This window comes from Equus przewalskii, chromosome 6 (assembly GCF_037783145.1).
Source record: "Equus przewalskii isolate Varuska chromosome 6, EquPr2, whole genome shotgun sequence".
NCBI classification, from domain to species: Eukaryota; Metazoa; Chordata; class Mammalia; order Perissodactyla; family Equidae; genus Equus; species Equus przewalskii.
The window spans coordinates 18,592,853-18,612,010 of NC_091836.1; the positions used below are offsets into that span (position 1 = coordinate 18,592,853).

The 19,158-nt window shown below is 37.6% G+C and overlaps 1 long non-coding RNA gene across 1 annotated transcript; it reads left to right on the forward strand.

Moving 5' to 3' along the window:
• The first annotated feature begins 284 nt into the window (after positions 1 to 284).
• On the forward strand, positions 285 to 18,938 carry LOC139084282 (uncharacterized). Its single transcript, XR_011541661.1, has 3 exons — positions 285 to 552; positions 8,777 to 9,690; positions 15,891 to 18,938. It is a non-coding gene; the product is annotated as an uncharacterized lncRNA (long non-coding RNA).
• Positions 18,939 to 19,158: the final 220 nt, after the last annotated feature.

The window sequence follows — 19,158 nt, forward strand, 5'->3', positions numbered from 1 at the left end:
CACTGCAAGTGAATGCCTTCAGTGCCTGGGAGACTTAATAAATCAGTGGTTTGGATCGTGGGGCTCCTGGTGGAAAAAATTGTTACTTATTTTCTGAATCATTATCTTAATCTGTGTTTTCTCCTGCATGTGTCTATATTGTGGCTGTGGTATCTGCCTCCTGTGCAACCAGATAGTCACCAAATGAGCCACCTCCATGCCAGTGAAACCCTTCGCTGACCCCTCAGGCACATTGTGTAAGACTGTAAGGGCTTGTCATAAGGGGTGGAGCATTGGAGGAGGTCATAGAGAGGATGTGACCTGGGGTTGACCCATGAGCTGGACTCTGGCAATCAGAGGCGCCTCACCCCTCCCCCTGTCCTTAGAATGTCCATTTTGTCCACCATTCACAGCCGTTTTCAAGGATGCAGCCTTGAGAGAGCAAAGTGTTGTGGAGACCATCTGGATGGAATACGTGACTGAACCCAGTTAAGGCCTCTCTATAAACTAAGATGCTGCCGGGCGGGTGCGGAGGTCTTCTGGTCCTGTGGCAGCTAAGACCAAGCCTCGTCTGTAAGTTCCCTTGCTTATTAAACCTGTCACCTGCCCAAAAAAAAAACTTTGTGAGGAAGGCAGAACAGGTATTGTTGTTTTCATTAATTCATTCAGCTGCCATTCATCAAACACCTATTGTGTCTCAAGTAGGAATAGACTTTTTCTTTCATATACATTTATCTCATTTAATTCTTAAGACCCCCTGAAATGAGTTCTCAGAGTTGGCAGCCTCAGGAGGATAAAGTAGTTATCCAGGGTCCCCAGACCAGGAAGGATCAAAGCAGGGCTGATGTCCAGCAGGTGCACACCAAGGTGGCAAAACTTTTTGTTGAAACATCAAAATATTTCCAAATCAGTGATAAATGGTCACTGCCTGGAGCTCCTCAAGCACCCCATCCCTTTAACGTAAACGTGAACCAGATATAGTCTGCTCTCATGAGACTCACAGTCTTGTTGGGTGAGGCGGAAAGTTAAGGGCACTCATGATACACTTTGGTACTAGGGTTCATCACGTGTTGTGGGGTTACATATGGTATGGTGTTAGTTCTACATTACCGTGTAACAAATTACCACAAACTTGCTGGCTTAACACAACACGTATTTACTATTCACAGTTTTTGAGGTCAGAAGTATGGGCATGGTATCGCTGTATTCTTTGCACGTGGTCTTTTGGGGCTGAAACCAAGGTGTCAGCTAGGCTGCATCTCATCTGGGCTCGGGGTTCTCTTCCAAGATCGCTGGTTGTTGGTAGCATTCATTTCCTTGAGGAGGTCGGATTTAGGTCCCTATTTTCAGGCTGGCTCTCAGCTGTAATTCTCTTTCTTTCATCTTGTAGGAGCCTCTCTAAGGTTCTTTCCATGTGGCCCCCTCCATCTTCAAGCCAGCAATGGTATATCGAACTCCTTCATGTTTCAAGTTTCTTACTTCCTCTTCTGCAACCAGCCAGAGAACTCTGCCTTTAAAGGGCTCATGTGATTAGGTCAGGCCCACATGGATAACCTCTCTTCTGATTAACTCAAAGTCAACTGATTGGTAGCCTTAATTACATTAACAATATCCCTTTTGCCATGTAGTGTAACATCATCACAGTAGTGTTGTCCCATCATAGGCACAGGGGAGGGAATTATATGTGGGAGAGGGTCCTTGGGGGTCATCCTAGAATTCTGCCTGTGGACACATAGGATGAGTACTTCTCCTAAATTTTGGGATTGAAATGAGAGTGGGTAAAGCAGGAGAAAACTTTTCAAAGGATGTGATATCTGAGCAGAGAACTGAAGAAATTATCCAGAGGAAGAAGTGTAGAAGTGAAAATGGGGAGGAGAGAGCTCCTGACCAGTGTGGGAGAGGTGATGTTTGACATCAATGAATGTTCTTTTTGTTCCAGGTATCTCTTTTCTGCACTAAAATCTTTCATTTACTTTGTGTTTTTGTTCCTGATATTTCCCTGTGTACTGTAACCCCTCCATTTATTTCAGGTGGCAGCTGGGGCAGCCTGTGCTCAGCGCTTCAGAGAAGGGAAGGGTCCATATCCAGCTTTTGTGTTCCATAGCAGACTTTTAAAACTCCTGGTAGAGCCAGTAGATAAAATACAAAAGTTTTTTCCATCTCAAATGTCAAAACCTTGAAAGACTCAGACATACACTTCTGTTGTTGTTTTTTTGGCCTTAATGATTGCATTTATTTAATTTATATTTTTTGTTGTGGTAACATTGGTTTATAACATTATATAAATTTCAGGTGTACTTCCTTATATTTTGATTCCAGTGTAGATTACATCATATTCTCCACCCCAAAACTAATTACAATCAATCACCACATACATGTGCCTAGTCACCCCTCTTGCCCTCTTCCCTTCCTCCTTCGCCTCTGGTAACCACCACTCCAGTCTCCATCTCTATAGATCATATGGTATTTGACCTCTCTCTGACTTATTTCGCTTAGCATAATACCCTCAAAGTCCATCCATGTTGTCACAAATGGCCGGATTTCATCATTTGTTATGGATTTTATCATTTCGTATTCCATTGTGTATATATGCCACATCTTCTTTATCCATTCATCTCTTGGGTTGCTTCCAAGTCTTGGCTATTGTAAATAATGCTGCAGTGAACATAGGGGTGCATGTATCTTTATGCATTCATGTTTTCATGTTCTTTGGGTAAATACCCAGCAGTGGAACAGCTGGATTGTATGGTAGTTCTAGTCTTAATTTTTTGAGGAATCTCAAACTATAACAATGTTTGATAGTTTTCAGTGTACAGATCTTTCACTTCCTTGGTTAAGTTTATTCCTAGGTATTTTATTCTTTTTATGGCAATTGTAAATGGGGTTGTATTAATAATTTCTCTTTCTGCGATTTCATTGTTAGTGTATAGAAACACAAGTGATTTTTGTACATTAATTTTGTATCCTGAAACTTTACCATATTTCTTTATTATTTCTAAAAGTTTTTTGGTGGATTCTTCAGGGTTTTCTATATATAGAATCATGTTATCTGCAAATAGTGACCATTTCACTTCTTGCTTTCCAATTTGAAATCCCTTTTATATCTTTTTCTTGCCTGATTGCTCTGGCTAGGGCTTCCAATGTTATGTTAAATAAGAGTGGTGACAGTGGGCATCCATGTCTGGTTCCTGTTCTTAGAGGGATAGCTTCCAGTTTTGCTCAATGGAAAATGATATTATCTGTGGTTTGTCATATATGGCCTTTATTATGTTGAGGTACTTTCCTTCTATATCCATTTTACTCAGAGTTTTTGTCACAAATTGATACTGTATCTCGTCAAATGCTTTCTCTGCATCTATTGAGATGATCATGTGACTTTTATTCTTCATTTCATTAATGTGGTGTATCATGTTGATTGATTTGAGGATGTTGAACCATCACTGTATCCCTGGAATAAATCCTACTTGGTCATGGTGTATGATCTTTGTAATATATTGTTGTATTCGATCTGCTAGTATTTTGTTGAGGATTTTTGCATCAATGTTCATCAGTAATATTGGCTGGTAATTTTCATTTTTTTGTGTTGTCCTTGTCTGGTTTTGGTATCAGGGCAATGTTGGCTTTGTAGAATGAGTTAGGAAGCTTCCCCTCCTCTTCAATTCTTTGGAAGAGTTTGAGAAGGATAGGTATTAAGTCTTCTTTGAATGTTTGGTAGAATTCACCAGGGAAACCATCTGGTCCTGGATTTTTATTTTTAGGGAGGTTTTTTATTGCTGTTTTGATCTCCTTACTGATGATTGGTCTATTTAAATTCTCTATTTCTTTGTAATTCAGTTTTGGAAGGTTGTATGATTCTGAGAATGTATTCTTTTCTTCTAGATTATCCAATTTGTTGGCATATAGCTTTTCGTAGTATTCTCTTATAATCTTTTCTATTTCTGAGGTGTCCATTGTAAATTCTCCTCTTTCATTTCTGATTTTATTTATTTGAAGAATTTCTCTTTCTTTCATGGTGAGTCTAGCTAAAGGTTTGTCAATTTTGTTTATCTTTTCAAAGAATCAGATCTTGGTTTCATTGATTTTTTCCTTTTTTTGTTTTAGTCTCTATTTCATTTATTTCTGCTCTGAATTTTATTATTTCCTTCCTTCTACTGATTTGGGTCTTTGTTTGTTCTTCTTTTTCTAGTTCCTTCAGGAGCTCTGTCAGATTTTTAATTGAGATTTTTCTTATTTGTTGAAGTAGGCCTGTATTGCTATAAACTTCCCTCTTAGAACCACTTTTGCAATTTTGGCATGTTGTATTTTCATTTTCATTTGTCTCCAGTGATTTTTTAAAATTTCTCCTTTCATTTCTTCTTTGATTCAATCATTGTTTGTTAGCATTTTGTTAATCTCCATGTATTTGCGGTTTCTCTGATTTTCTTCCTGTAGTTGATTTCTAGTTTCATACCTTTGTGATCAGAAAAGATGCTTGGTATTATTTCAATCTTCTTATATTTATTGAGACTTATTTTGTGGCCTAATATGTGATGAATCCTGGAGAATGTTCCACGTGCATTTTAAAAGAATGTGTATTCTGCAGTTTTTGGATAGAATGTTCTGTATATATCTACTAAGTCCATCTAATGTATCATTTAAGGCCAGTGTTTCCTTATTGATCTTCTGTTTGGATGATCTATCCACTGGTGTAAGTGGAGTGTTAAAGTCCTCTACTATTATTCTGTTGCTGTATATTTCTCCTTTTATGTCTGTTAATAATTGCTTTATATATTTAGGTGCTCCTATGTTGAGTGCATAGATATTTATGAGTGTCATATCCTCTCATTGGATTGTTCCCTTTACCATTATGTGTTGCCCCTTTTTGTCTCTTATCACAGTTTTTGCTTTACAGTCTATTTTACATTGCTACCCCAGATTTCTTTTCATTGCCATGTGCATGGAGTATCTTGTTCCATCCCTTCACTTTCAGTTTGTGAGTGTCTTTCAGTCTGAAATGTATCTCTTGCATGCAGCATATATATGGATTTTTTTTTTTATCCAATCAGCCACCCTATGCCTTTTGATTGCAGCATTTAGTCCATTGCCATGTGAAGTAGCTATTGATAAGTATGTACTTATTGTCATTTTGTTACTTTTTTTTGGGTGTTTTAGTAGCTCTTCTCTGTTCCTTTTCTTCTGCTCTTGCTCTCTTCCCTTGTGGCTTGATGGCTTTCTTTAGTATTATGTTTGGGTTACTTTCTTTTAATTTTTGTGTGTATTTATTATAGTTTTCTGGTTTGTGCTTACTGTGATGTTCATATATAATAACCTACATATATAGCAATCTATATTAAGTTAATGGTCTCTCTAGTTTGACCTCTTTCTAAAAGCTCTACTCTTTTATTTCCTTCCTCCCACATTTCATGTTTTTCCTATCATGTCTAACTTCTTTTTCTGTGTGTCTGTATCCAATACCCTCTTATTATGGAAATAGGTAATTTTAATACTTTTATCAGACATAGAATTTTGAATAGGAAGACAGAGATTCTGTTAGAGTCAGCTTTTCCAAATGAGAAGAGATAAATTCTTCCTGGGAGAAGAGAGGAAAATTGGCTAGAAGAGCAATAGAGTTAGAAATGGGTAAGGGAATCTGATAAGGGGTAATGTATCCTATACTTGGTCTGGGCCCTGTTTGGGTGAGGACAATAGAATCATCAAATAGTTTGTAGGCTTTGAGAGCAGAAGGGAGCTGAGTCCTGCTTCCCTGTTACAGTCTTGGGAATCATCAATCTTAACAGAGTTCCCTTGCCTCCAGGGCAAGGGGGCATTAGGAAAGGGATGGCTGTGGGGACATCTAGACAAAGGGACCTGAGACAGCCTAGCTCAGTTTTCTACCATGCCAGAGAGGCTGAGAGTATGAACCAGCAGACCTAACTAAGCTTTGCGGACAGGACAATATGCAGCAGAAGATGCTAGGCTAGTCTGTAGAAAGAGACCACATGGGAACTCAAGCCCCAAAGCAAATGTGAGTGAGGAGACTCTGATGATGGGTCAGTGGAAGGATGCACATCTCAGCAGGTGCTAGAAGAAAGAGTGGACAAGGCCAAGGTGATAAGAAATGCCTCACACATATCCCAACCTAAGCATTTTGTCAGCCTCTCTGGAATTTAGATGAAATCCTAGGAAGAAAAGGAAGCTGAAAACCCAGAACTGACAGAGAAAACTCTGATTTGATCAAGAAAAACTTAATGTGAGTAAGATTAAATTACTACCTCCAGCTGGAATTGGGGCTTGAGCTGGAAATCACATTCAATTACTGAAAAATAAAGAGAATTACATTCCTAGATATCTGAGTTTGTGGCCTGGGAAATTTGTATTCATTGCATAATTCTGAAAATGGTGAAATCATTGTGACTAAGGAGGCTGGAGGGGCAGGGACTTGAGCTGGATTATAAGGGACTTGCAGGACGGGAAAGATAGGAATGGGCAGTGGGGGAGTGGAATTGAATATAGAGCATGAGTAAAGGGAGAAAGGTAGAAATGGGGGTAGAGGGGTGGGAGCCTAGTTGGGACACAGAATTAATTCATGCAGGACACATGGTTGGAAATGGAGTATGATGTCCGATTATGAAGGGCATTGATGGGCCAGGAAGAGGAGGTGCTGAATAAGGTCATAAGATTTCAAGCTTAATAGAGAGGAGAAAGTGAAGCAATGTTTTTATGGAGTGTTTTCTGAGGGCTTGCACCTTGCAAATTATGTCCCATTTATTTGTAATAACCTTCAAGGCATGCATTATCTGCATTTTACAAATGAGTACACTGAGGCTCTAGGAGGTTAAATTCCTTATGTAAATTCAAACAGCTATGGTTGGTGGAGCAGGAATTTAGCTCTTGTCCTTGGCTCCAAAGCCCAGGCATTTCTCACTGCACCCAAGTCTCTCTGGGGTAGATTTTTGCATAGGAGAGAGCCCTGAGAAATCAGTGGTTTTGAAAGATTGGTCTGGCATAACTGCAAATGATGGATTGGAGAGAGAAGATGCTGGAGAGCAGAAACTGGAGCCTTAATTTGGGGCGTGAGTGAGATGGGCTGGATTTGGGAGATGCTGATGGAAAAGCAGAGGAAGGATATATCTAAGAAACAACTTGAAGGAAGAAGCTGCATAGGTTGGATCTGATGGACAAGACAGCCTTTCTTTGTCTTTCTTTTTTCTTTTTTTGGTCTAAATGATTTCCCTCCCCAGTTTCCAGTGGTTTCAACTATATTCTCTATAAACCTACAGCCATTTAGAAAAATCGTAAAACATTAAAAAGAAGTAATAGCTCAAGGCTTTTCACTTTTGGCAGGTTTATCTGAGGACATCTAGTTCTCATAATTAGTTTCCAGAAGGTACGAGCTCTACCTGCAGTGTTCCAAAGAAACAGTTGAACTTTCTCTAGGCTTTTGGATAGGAAAATTCACTTAGCCACTGTTCCAGCTTGCCACACATCCAGAGCTACCCAGACTGTACTTTTGTAACATATGGGAAAAGAACAATGAAAGCACAGTCCTCTGAGATGTCTGAAATTTATGCAATTTTATGCCCACGTTTTCATGGAATTTCTGGTAACGAGACATCTGGAAGCTTGCTAGCAGTATTCTGCCACCAGCAACTGGCCGCTCTTTCTGAGGCAGGGCTGCGTATCAGGGGCTCCCAGTGCTTTGTGAGGAGGAGTTAATTTTCTTTTCTGAAGGCCTTGCCATCACCTGCAGTTACACTGATGATGATAGAAGTCCAGGCTCTGGGTAATATGTCAGGTTCATCGGTTACAAGCAGTAAAAACAGATGCTGGCTAGCTTAAGCCAAAAAAATGGAAAAGTACTGGAAGATTCCTGCAGTATTTCATGAGACTGAAGGAAGAGCTAAAAAACTGATGGGCCAGGACACTCTGGGGATCACAGCAGCAGGACTTGGTGGACCTCTCTAGAGTCCTGAAATGAATGCAGTCCAGCTTTGAAGACTTAGATTTCTCCCATCCACATTTTAAATTCCCAGGAAAGAATTTGATTGGTCCAGTTAGATGTAGGGCTCCCCTTGTTTATCAAAGGTCGTTTTTACTTACTCTTGTAAGCCTTCAAGAGTGAGTCTATAAATGTGAATTTGTATAATTTTTCAGGAGAATGAATAGTAATATATGTCAATAGCCTTAAAAATGTTTATTTTTTGACTCATAAATTTGATTTCTAGTCATTTATCTGATGGAAACAATATGACAAGGGTCAAGATATTATACTACAAAATATTCAGCATGGCAGGTTTAAAAATTGGAAACGGATGGAAAGTTAATAGATAGGATTAGTTAAATGGATTATCTTAATATATGTAACAGACCACCCAGCCATTAATATCATGTTGTAGAAACTACTTATTGCTATGAAAGATGCCAAGTAATGTAAAGAGCTTGCAAACTGCATTATTCTCATGTTTTTGGTGAAAAAACAAGGAAAAGCTTACATATATATGAAAATGTCTAGAGCTAACAGTACTTATCTCTGAATAGTGATATTATACTGGTTTACATTGTCTACTTTTAATGCTTGTTTATATTTTCAAATTTTTCTATAATAAAAGTATTACGTTTGTTATTTGAAAAAAGCAATTAAATATTTTTAAAAAACCCCAACGATGTCAATCTACTCCTTGGGAAAACTCTGCCAGCACGAAGGCTCCAAATTGCTTGGTTTCCTATTTCAAGTAACCAACCAGATCCTACCTCCTTTGCTATTGTCAGAATCTTTGAGGAAAGCTGACCTTTCTTTTTTTCTGTCCCGTCCTAACAGAACCAGCTTTGGCCTCTTTTGTCCTAGGCCACTATCAGAACGTCTACACCTGGGAAGACACTTGAACGTCAGGGGGCATTAGGAAGGCAGTGCTAAGAGGAGGCTCGGAAGGACCTGCAGATGAAAGAAAACGAATGATGCGGGGCAAGGCTGGGACGTGCTGGAGCTGCAGGGTCTTTTTCCTCCCTATCCTGCAGGCAGGCGGCCAGTAGAGCCCATGATTCACTTCTCTGCTTTGTATCCTCTACATCAAGTGGATCATGAAGGAGATCATGCCTCTCCTCGAGCCACAAAAGCGAGACAACTCTAGTCTGCTTCTTCCCCTGGGCTGCTTTAACTTTATCTTAAAGAATTTAAAAGGAAGGAAAAAAATGAACTCCAGCAGAATATCTACCAAACGCTTTTTTTCCTCTTTTTTAAAGATAAACACCTAATTCTTTGCTGTTTACTTTGAACTTGTAATAAAATGCTCTTGGGCTCTTCCTGGCTGTTATGTTGGAAGAAATTATGTGACTCTTAGCTTTCCAAGTCTATGCTGAGGCAGCTCAAATGCTGATGTGGTTTCTGCTCAGTGCTCAGCAGGGCTTTCCGGAGTTAAAGGCTTTATGGAGGAAAAGCCAGCTGTGTGTTTGAGTGTCAGTTTTCCGGCCACTTAGCATCTCTGTATCTTGGTTTACTCATCTGTAAAATGGAGGTCATAATACCTATCTCAGGATTTTGAAGTTTAGATATTATGTATGTGAAGCACTGAGCATGTTCTCTGGTATATTAGCAAGCACTAAAATATGGTAATAATATCATCAATTTTGATTATAGGTTGCAACCATGGAAAATCAAACTCAAAATGGCTTATGTCATAAAGGGAATTTGTTGGCTGACATATCTGAAAAGATCAGGAGGAGGAGAAGCTTCAGGTGAGATGTGATCCACCTTCTTAATAGCGACACCAAGGAAAATTTCTGTTGATCTCTCCCACCCCACCCGACTTCGCCACCAACCCTTTGCCACCTTGACACTCTAGGTTCTCCTCTTTTGACTGCAGTCAAAATCTCAGATTGTCACTTTCTGTCCTATAGGGGAAAAACGAAAAAGTCTCTTCTAGTATTTCTGGTTGAAGAAAGGAGAGGTGTTCTTTACTTGAAACTGCAGCTTCGAGTTTCAGCATCATGTTTTACTAGCTCTGATTGGGTTTCATGTTCACACCGAACATCGTGGCTGGAAAATGGGATGTGTTAATTGGCTGGGCTCAAACAGTTTCTGTCCCTAGAGTTATGGTTGAGTTGAATCCCACTCAAACTACAAAGCTGAGAAGGGAGAAGAGATGGTTTTATAAAGGAAATGTCATTATAGAGGATATTTGATACTTCCAGAAGGACGAGGAATAGGTGTTAATCTGCAAACAACAGATGTTTATCACTGTGGTTTTAATTTGCATTTCCCTGATAAATAATAATGGTGAGCAATTTTAATATGCTTATTGGCTTTTCCTCTTTAGTGAAGTGACTGTTCAATTATTTTGCCCAGTTTTAAAAATGTGTTGCCTTTTTTCTTATTGATTTGTAGGAGTTCTTTTCATATTTTAGATGTGAGTGTTTTGCCAGTGATATATGTTGCAAATATCTTCTCCCACCTGTGGCTTCATTCTCTTAAAGAAATCTTCTGATGAACAGAAGTTCCTAATTTGAGTGAAGTCCAGCTTATCAGTGTTATTTCTTACGACTGGCATTTTTTATGTCCTGGTTGAAAACTCTCTTCCAACACAACTATCCTCTGATGTTATCTTTACTGTTTATTTTGCCCTTCCCTTTCAGGTCTTCAATCCACTTGGAGTTAAATTTAGTAGTTGAAACCACTTGGACCTGGAGTTTTCTTTTTTGGGAAAGTTTTTAATTACAAATTCAATATGTAATAGATATTCACATATTTTGTTTCTTCTTGTGTCAGCTTGGTTAGCTGTACGTTTCCAGGGATGCGTTTATTTCACCTAAATTGTTGAATGTATTGGCATAAAGTTTTAAGTAATGTTTCCTTGTTACCCTTTTAGTGTTTACAGTAGGGCTTGGCAAACGTTTTTCTGTAAAGGGCCAGATAGTAAATCTTTTAGGCTTTATGAGCCATGCAGTCTCTGTCACAAGTACTCAACTCTGCCATTGGAGTGTGAAAGCACCCATAGATAATATATAAATGAATGAGTGTGGCTGTGTTCCAAGGAAACTATTTGTGGGCACTAAAATTTAAATTTCATATAATTTTCATCTATCATGAAATGTTCTTTTAATTTTTTTTCCTCAACCATTTAAAAAATGTGAATACCATTCTTAGCTTGCAGGCTATACAAAAACAGGTGTTGGCTGATTTGGCCCATGTGCCGTAGTTTGCTGACCCCTGGTCTGTAGCATCTAATAACACTAGCCTCTCTTTCCTTCCCAAATTGATAATTTGTGCTTTCTCTTATTTTTTTCTTGATCAGTCTTGATGGAGGTTTTCAACTTTATCAGTGTTTTTAAGAAGTAATTTTTGCTTTGCTGTTTCTCTTTATAGTTTGCCTATTTTCTGTTTCATTTATTCTGTTCTTATCTTTATTATTTATCTACTTTACGTTTAAAGCTCTCTCCTGTACTACTACAAGAATTTCAACCTACATATTCCCCCTGCTAAGCATTACTTTAGGTGCATCCCACAAATTTTGTTACATTGTATTTTCATATTTATTCAGTTCATAATATTTTAAAATTTTCCCTGCGATTTCTTCTTTGACTTAAGGGTCATTTAGAAGTGTGTTGCTTGGGGGCCGGCCCTGTGGCTGAGTGGTTAAGTTTGTGTGCTTTGCTTCGGTGGCCCAGGGTTTTGTCTGGTCGAATCCTGGGCATGGACCTAGCACCACTCATCAAGCCATGCTGATGGCTTACTACATGTAAAAATGTAAGACTGCTTTAACAGTATATTCGCTTTATCTTCCAGCTGTGTTCTATTGTTGTCATAGATTTTTCTTCTACATGTGTTATAAATTCTGCACAATACGCTGTTATTTTTGCTTTATAAATCAGTTTTTTAAAACATTAAAAGAATAAAATATGTTTTTAAGAAAATTACTCACATATTTGCCATTTCTGGCACTATTCTGTGGATCTGAGTTTCCATTTGTACTATTTCTCTTTAGTTTGAAGAATTTACTTTAGCATTTCTTGTACTATAGATGTACTGGCAGCTGATTCTTTCAGCTTTTATTTATCTGAAAATGTCTTTATTAACCCTCTTTTTGGAAGGGTTGTTTTTCCAGGTGTGAAATTCTTAACATTTTTTTCACACTCTGTAGAAGTCATTCCAGTTTCTTCTGCCCTCCTTTGTTTTTGATGATGAACTGTAGCTGTCCTTACTATCATTGTTCCTCTATATATAATGTGTCATTTTTCTCTGACTGCTTTGAAGATTTTCTCTTTATTTTTGGTTTTCACCAGCTTGGCTATTATGTAACTAAGTGTGTGGGGTTTTTTTTTTTTTTTTTTTTCGTATTTATCTTCCTTGAGATTTGCCAAAGTTTTGGATCTGTTTGCTGATTTATTTTACCAGTTTGTGAGATTTTCAACCATTATTTCTTCAACTAACTTTTCTACCCCATTCTTTTTCTCCTCTCATTCAGAGATTCCAATTACATGTATGTTAAACCATTTGATATTTTTCCAAATTTAATTGCAGCTCTGTAAATTAAACACAAGTCTTTTCCTCTCTGTCAATATGGGTAATTTTTCTTGATTTGTCTTCAAGTTTATTTACCCTTTAGTCTGCATAGTGTAATCTACTTTAAGCTTATTTGGTGAATTTTTCATTTCAAATATTATAATTTTCATTTGGTTCTTTTTTTCATAGTTTCTATTTCTTTGTTGAGATTCTCCATCTGTTAACTCATTGCCTATCTTTTTCTTTAAATTCTTGTGTATATTTCAAATAGGTGTTTTAGACTTCTTGTCTGTTAATTCCAATATTTTTGTTATCTTTTGGTCTTTTTCTCTTGACTTCTTTTTCTTTTCTTTTTCTCTTGGTTATGAGTCACCTTACATGTCCAGTATGTTTTATTATATGCAGCACATTGCGGGTAATATATTGAAAGGAGTCTGGATTATGTTGTCTTCTTTTAAAGGATATTGAATCTTGTTCTGGCAGGCAATTAAATTGTTAGAGAAACTTTTTGATTCTGTCAGTCTTAGTTTTAGGCTTTGTTAGGGTGGGTTTAATTTTGTTTTGTCTTTAGTCCTAGGGCATAACCCTTATTCTAGAGTGTGGCCTTTACTCCCAAGGGATGGCCTTTCTGGGGTTCCGAATGAATGTTGGAGGTACTCAGAGAGGCTTCTCTATGCTGCTTCAGCCAGTATATCAAAGCATTTTTAAACCTTTGCTGTTTCTATTCATTCCTCCCGCTCCCAAGAGGGTCTCTCTGCTAAATGTTGTGGAATTTCATTTTGTACACAGCCGTTAGGCAAGGATTTGAGGGAAACCTCCACACAATGTTCTGAAGCCCCTACTTTGCAAAGCTTTTAAAATTCTAGTACCTTTTCCCACAAAATCTAGTCACCTCTGCAGGAATAGACTCTGATGTTTGCTTCCTCAACTCAGCGAGACAGCTGCTCTCTACTTTGTCTCTACCTCACTACATTTTACGATCTGGAAAGTGCCCCAGGCAGAAATCCCAGGTGAATATGGGTTTAACCTATGTTTTCCTTCTCTCAAGGACTGTGGTCGTGTGCTTCTCGATGTCTAATGCATGACAACAGTTGTCTTATATATTTTGTCCAGTTTTATAGTTGTTTATAGCAGGAGACTAAGTCTAGTTATATTAGTTATTCCATCATGTCCAGCAGCAACAGTTACTACATTATATAAATGAATAATAATTTTAATAATTTCTCTGGTGTTTGAACCATTTGTCAATGTAATTTTCCTGTCTCTATACTCATAAACTCACACATTTTAGATAAATGTGAAAGTCATTAGAGTTTTGCTTATATTTCAGTGGTTCTCAAACCTTGGTATGCAAAGGAATTATCTCTTAAAAAATATAGATTATTTGGGTATGAGGTGGGGCCTAGGATTATTTTAAACATGCACAGAAGGAGATTTTTGCTACATTTGTTCTTAGTTCCACACTTTCCAAAGCACCTTCAGTGTTATGTTGGATAATAGTTTATCTGTCCAAGTGAAGTTTCACCTTAAGCAAATCTGTATCACTGATGGAGGAACTTCATGAAAATTCGCACATATTTTTTCCTTCGAGGGAAGTAATCACTTCAGAATGATGGTGTAGCATCTTCTTTACAAGCATTAGTAAGACTTGCGAACTGAAGCGTAATTAGGATTTTATTTGATAAATTGGCAGATTATTCTCCTCTACTAGACTTAGGTGCACTGCCTGCAATTTAAGGCTGATTTTAAAATACAGTAACCCTAGAAGTGCTTAAAGGTGACATTACAAGTCAGATTCCATTTTGTTTCTTGTGATAAAGACTAAAATGTTACAGGTTTGGAAGTCTGCTACATTTGAAGTTCACATATTGCTCTCCACAAGAAGTATCTTGCCCTGGGCTCTGTTGTGACCCTCTGTAACTTGGTTTGACAGAAGGAATCCATAAGATTGTTTGATTGTTTTTTGTGTTCGTTCTACAGCAAATTTCTCTTCTGAGGTAGAGAATTTTTGTACCCTTGAAGAGAAGTTAATCTTTCCCGTGACTTTGTTAATTTTTTTCTGTCTTCTTTGAAATGTGTAAACGCTGAGCTTTGTCTGTATGTATCCAGCATGGAGATTATACAGAAATATGAACAGATATAGCCTATCATTGCTCTTCCTCAAGAGATTTTCTAGTTTTCTTGAATAGTGAAAGTCAGGGTAGCTCAGGGAAACATTAAATAGAGCTCATATAATAATGCTGTCCTTCAGGAGTCACTACTTGAATTACAGTCTTCGTATATTTAGCACTTATTTGCTAAGCAAGCAGTTCTCTCAGTGGATAATAAATCCCTGAGAGATGGTAATAGAAAAAGGGATGGAGATAATAGTTTTCCATGGATGATATTATATTATTTTCTGTGTGTGGTTAATAAGGACCTGAGCCATACACTGGAGTGATTTCCTTTTTGCCACATGTGGGCAAAGTAGTCATCTCACTGTAGTCATCTTCACTGACAGTTCTTTCGACATTTCCTCAAAGACTGCACTACGTGCTTATTATATTTCAGGTGTTGTATCAGGAAGTTGAGAGCTGAGACTGGGTCTGTCTTGTTCACCATTGTATCTTCATCGGATAGCAAATGCTCAATATATATCTTTTGAATAAAAGAATAAATGAAAATCCTGGCCCTTGAGAAATTTAGATGGAGGGACAGAAATGTAAAGGAACGGTTATGATACAATTTGAGATGTGTTCTGATAGAAACAAATACAAGAGTGCTGTGTGATTAAGCTGGAAGGAACAACTAGGTTTGGAAGGGGCAAGTAATTCTTGTAGGTTAGGACCATTAATTTAAGAACATTAAGCACACCCACTGAATTAAATAAATTAAGAAAAAATTGGCGTTCCTGTCCTTGGAGAAGTGGTTGAGCTTGGAGCATTCGGTAGTGTCAGAAAGTAAGTGCTTAAAGAAAAAAAGATGATGACCTGTTAAAGGAACACAGGAGCCACCCTAAAAGAGTTTGCAATGGACAAAATTGGAACAATTTTTGCAACAAAATAAATAACAGTAGTATTGGATTATAACACAAACAATAAAATAAATATTCATAAGTGCAAATTGATATAAATCTTTTGAGTAAAAAATAGAGAGGCAATTCTTCCTTACAAAAATCCTCCAATTAATAGATAGAGAAAGAATGAGGGACATAGACAATCAGCCTTAGAACACCATAGTGATAATTGCTACAGACAAGATCCACTGATGAATGCTAAATCAGTGGAGAAAAATAGATTTTTGCATAATATTTACTCAGTACAAAGGAAAAATATTTACTAATTACAAATAAATTTTCTACAAAAGTAGAAAACCTAGGCACACTCCATTTTAACAAAGTGATCAAAGTTGGTATCACCAGTAACAACTCATATGGGCCTCACGTGTTCTATTTTAGGATGCACTGAAAATGGCCCATACCCCTCTGGTGTTCTTCCCAAAGGTGGATAATCCCAGTCTAACCATGAGAAGCCATCAGACAAATCCAAGTTAAGAGACATTCTACAAAAACCTGGCCAGTACCAGTATCCTTCAAGAGTGTCAAGGTCATTAAAGACTGAAGAACAGTCACAGGTTGGAGAAGACTAAGGAGACATAATTAAATACGATATGGGATCCTGGAATAGAAAAGGAGCATGAGTGAAAAACTGGTGAAATCTGAATAAAGTCTATGATTTAGTTAATAGTATTGTAACAATGTAAATTTCTTAGTTTGGATAATTGTATTATAGTTATAAGAGATTAACATACTAGAGAAAGCAGGGTAAAGAGCATATTGGAATTATCTACTATTTTTGTAACTCTTATGTAAGTCTAAAACTATTTCAAAGTAAAGAATTAAAAAAAAATTGGAACCCTTGCAATTAACCTTGTTTGGTTCCTTTGGGGATAACCCTATACTTCAGCCATATAAAACTGCTCTTTGTTAATTGAAGTGGGAACAAGGCTGACATGGATGTCAGCAGATGGATGACCTGGAGGAGCACAAATGCCTCAGGTATGTATGAACTTCAGACCTTAGTCATGAAGCAGTTCTTCAGCTTTGGTGTCAGCCTCCAGTCAAGGCAGAGGGTGGACTCCTCCAGCTCTTGCGTAGCCACTTAGGAAAAGAGCAGTTCAATACGTTCAGCAATCTAAATGTTTTAATGTTTTATTCTTCTTCTACGGAAGAATTGATAAATGCTTGAGCACAGGCCAGAGTTGATTTGTATTGATGATTTTGCTTTTACATAGTATCCTATGGGGGAATCTCAGAGACAAGGAGATAAGGGATTGTCAGAAAATATTTTGACTATTAAACCTGTGACGGGCTTAGGAATCTGGGAAAGAACTGATTCACCAGGATGCAAAATTTTACAGATCTTTCATAGGAGGAACAAGATTTTCTAATCAAGTAATCAAAAATCAATCATTTTTATCAAATTAGTAAGTTTTTATTGAGCAGTTACTATATTCCAGGCACTTTTCATGTGCTATCCTATTTAAACATAAGAAAAAACTTCAAAGTAGATATAATTATTCCCATATAGCAGGTGAGGTAAGACTCAGAGAAGTAGATTGCCCAAAGACACAAACTTGGAAATCTTACTTGCAAGTAGAAAAGCATTCTAAGAGCATTCAAATGCATCCACTAAATTAGTTAAAAGGAACACTTGGTACTGTATCTGGACGTGCAATGCATGCTGACTGAAGTGCACAGATTCAGAAAGGCGAACTTTAAAGTGAAATGGGGAAGCTAGGATAATAACCCAGGCTTATATGAATCTAAAATTTTTGTTTCGTACCAGATGAATTTTGTAGGGGTTCAGATCGAAGAGGTGAACTAGAATTGGATGAATAGGTAGGATTTGGATAGGCAAAGAGGCAGAGATGTAGTCATGTTAAAAACAGACTGGGTTCTTAGTGATACCTTAATGATTTGAAGAATTTTCACTCATCATCTCCCATTTTATTTTCTTAAACATGAGTATCTCTTTAAAAAAATTCATCTGCTGAAGATCTTCAAGTCTAACTGATAAATTAATATCTACTCTTTGCTGGTGACTTGTTCCCAGATTCTTAAGAATTTCTCTCCTCCATTAAGAAATGGATTGAGATAGGACAAGTGTACTTAAACAATGCAGAATATCCTCCTTCTCTATACACCTCTACCTGATAGCCGTGGTCTAAGTCTTCCTTTTCTTCTAAAATGTTTTGGGTTCTGAAAGAGGGTGAGTCCTAATGAGATCATTATTAAGAATTCCCTAGGTATATTTTCATAAAGAGGATGCACAGACAGATCAAAGATTCCTATCAGCTTCTTGCTTATTATGTCTCTAGCTCCTCTCATTCATTAGAGAGAATTGTTTAGAATTCAGAGGAACCAAGAATAGACTAAGTGAACACTTCAAATTAAACCACTCATTTTACCACGATAAATTCTGAAAGTTAAAAAATTACTTTACTCCCATAAACTAGGCAATTCATGTGCTGAACAGAGAACCATAAATTCTAATTTGAATGTAAGATTAGGGCAGATTTGCAGAGTACTTGAAGTTGTCTTTTATGCATTAGATGTTAAATAGAGATTAAAAAATTGTATTTAATTCTTTCTAATGCAGTCTCATGGCTTCCTCATATCTTCCAAAAGTTGTTTGCCATGGGGTGGAAAAAGGTTGATTTAATCAGTCAGCACTGGTTAAGCAACTAAAACACTTTTTTCAAGCATTGTATTAGGTGCTAGAGCTAAAAAGATAAGATATTGCACCTACCCCCAGAAAGCTCATAATCCAGTGAAAGAAGCTAATAATAAGTAGTTACAATGTACTGTCATAGTGCTTGGATGAAATCTTTATGCATAAGGATTTGGAAATCAAAGAGAGGAGAGTGACCACCTCTCAGGGTGGGAGATGGTTGACACAAAGTCAAGGGGATTCATGGTTACCAATAGCTCAGAGGTTGGTCTATGTTGGCCTGCCTGGAGTTTAAGGTTTGTCTTTGTCTGTTCAGGCTGCCATAACAAAGTTTCATAAGTTGAGTGGCTGATAAATGATGGAAATTTATTTCTTACAGTTCTGGAGGCCGTGAAGTCCAAGATCAAGGTGCTGGCAGATTCACTGTCTGGTGAGGGCCTGCTTCCTGGTTCATAGATGGCCATCCTCTTTTTCCTCACATGGAAGAAGGCAAGAGAACTCTCTGGGATCTCTTATAAGGGCACTAATACCATTGATGAGGCTGTCACCCTTATGAACTAATCACCTCCCAAAGGCTACACCTTCAAATGCCATCACATTGAGGATTAGGCTTCAACATATGAATTCTGGGGCGACACAAACATTCAGTTCATCACAAGGTTCCAGTAGGAGTGTTTCCTAAAGTCAATATAGATTAGCAAAACCATTTACAAGATGGGAGCAGTTTAAAAAAATTATTTCAAAAGCCAAACTTATCCTCTGAAGGCAAGAAAGAATCATACAGAAAATCAGAAAATTCTGGGTCAATTAGGATGTTTGCCACTCCTATGGAGATGGATATGATTGTGATACATTGATAAGACATGGGTAATGTATGAACCTAGCTAATGCTGGCTTGATCACTTCTATTTTCTATTTCCTTTTGAGACAATCTAGGTGGCACATATTTAAATGTGAAATCTCAGAGGAGAGAGACACGTCCTACCTTAGCTT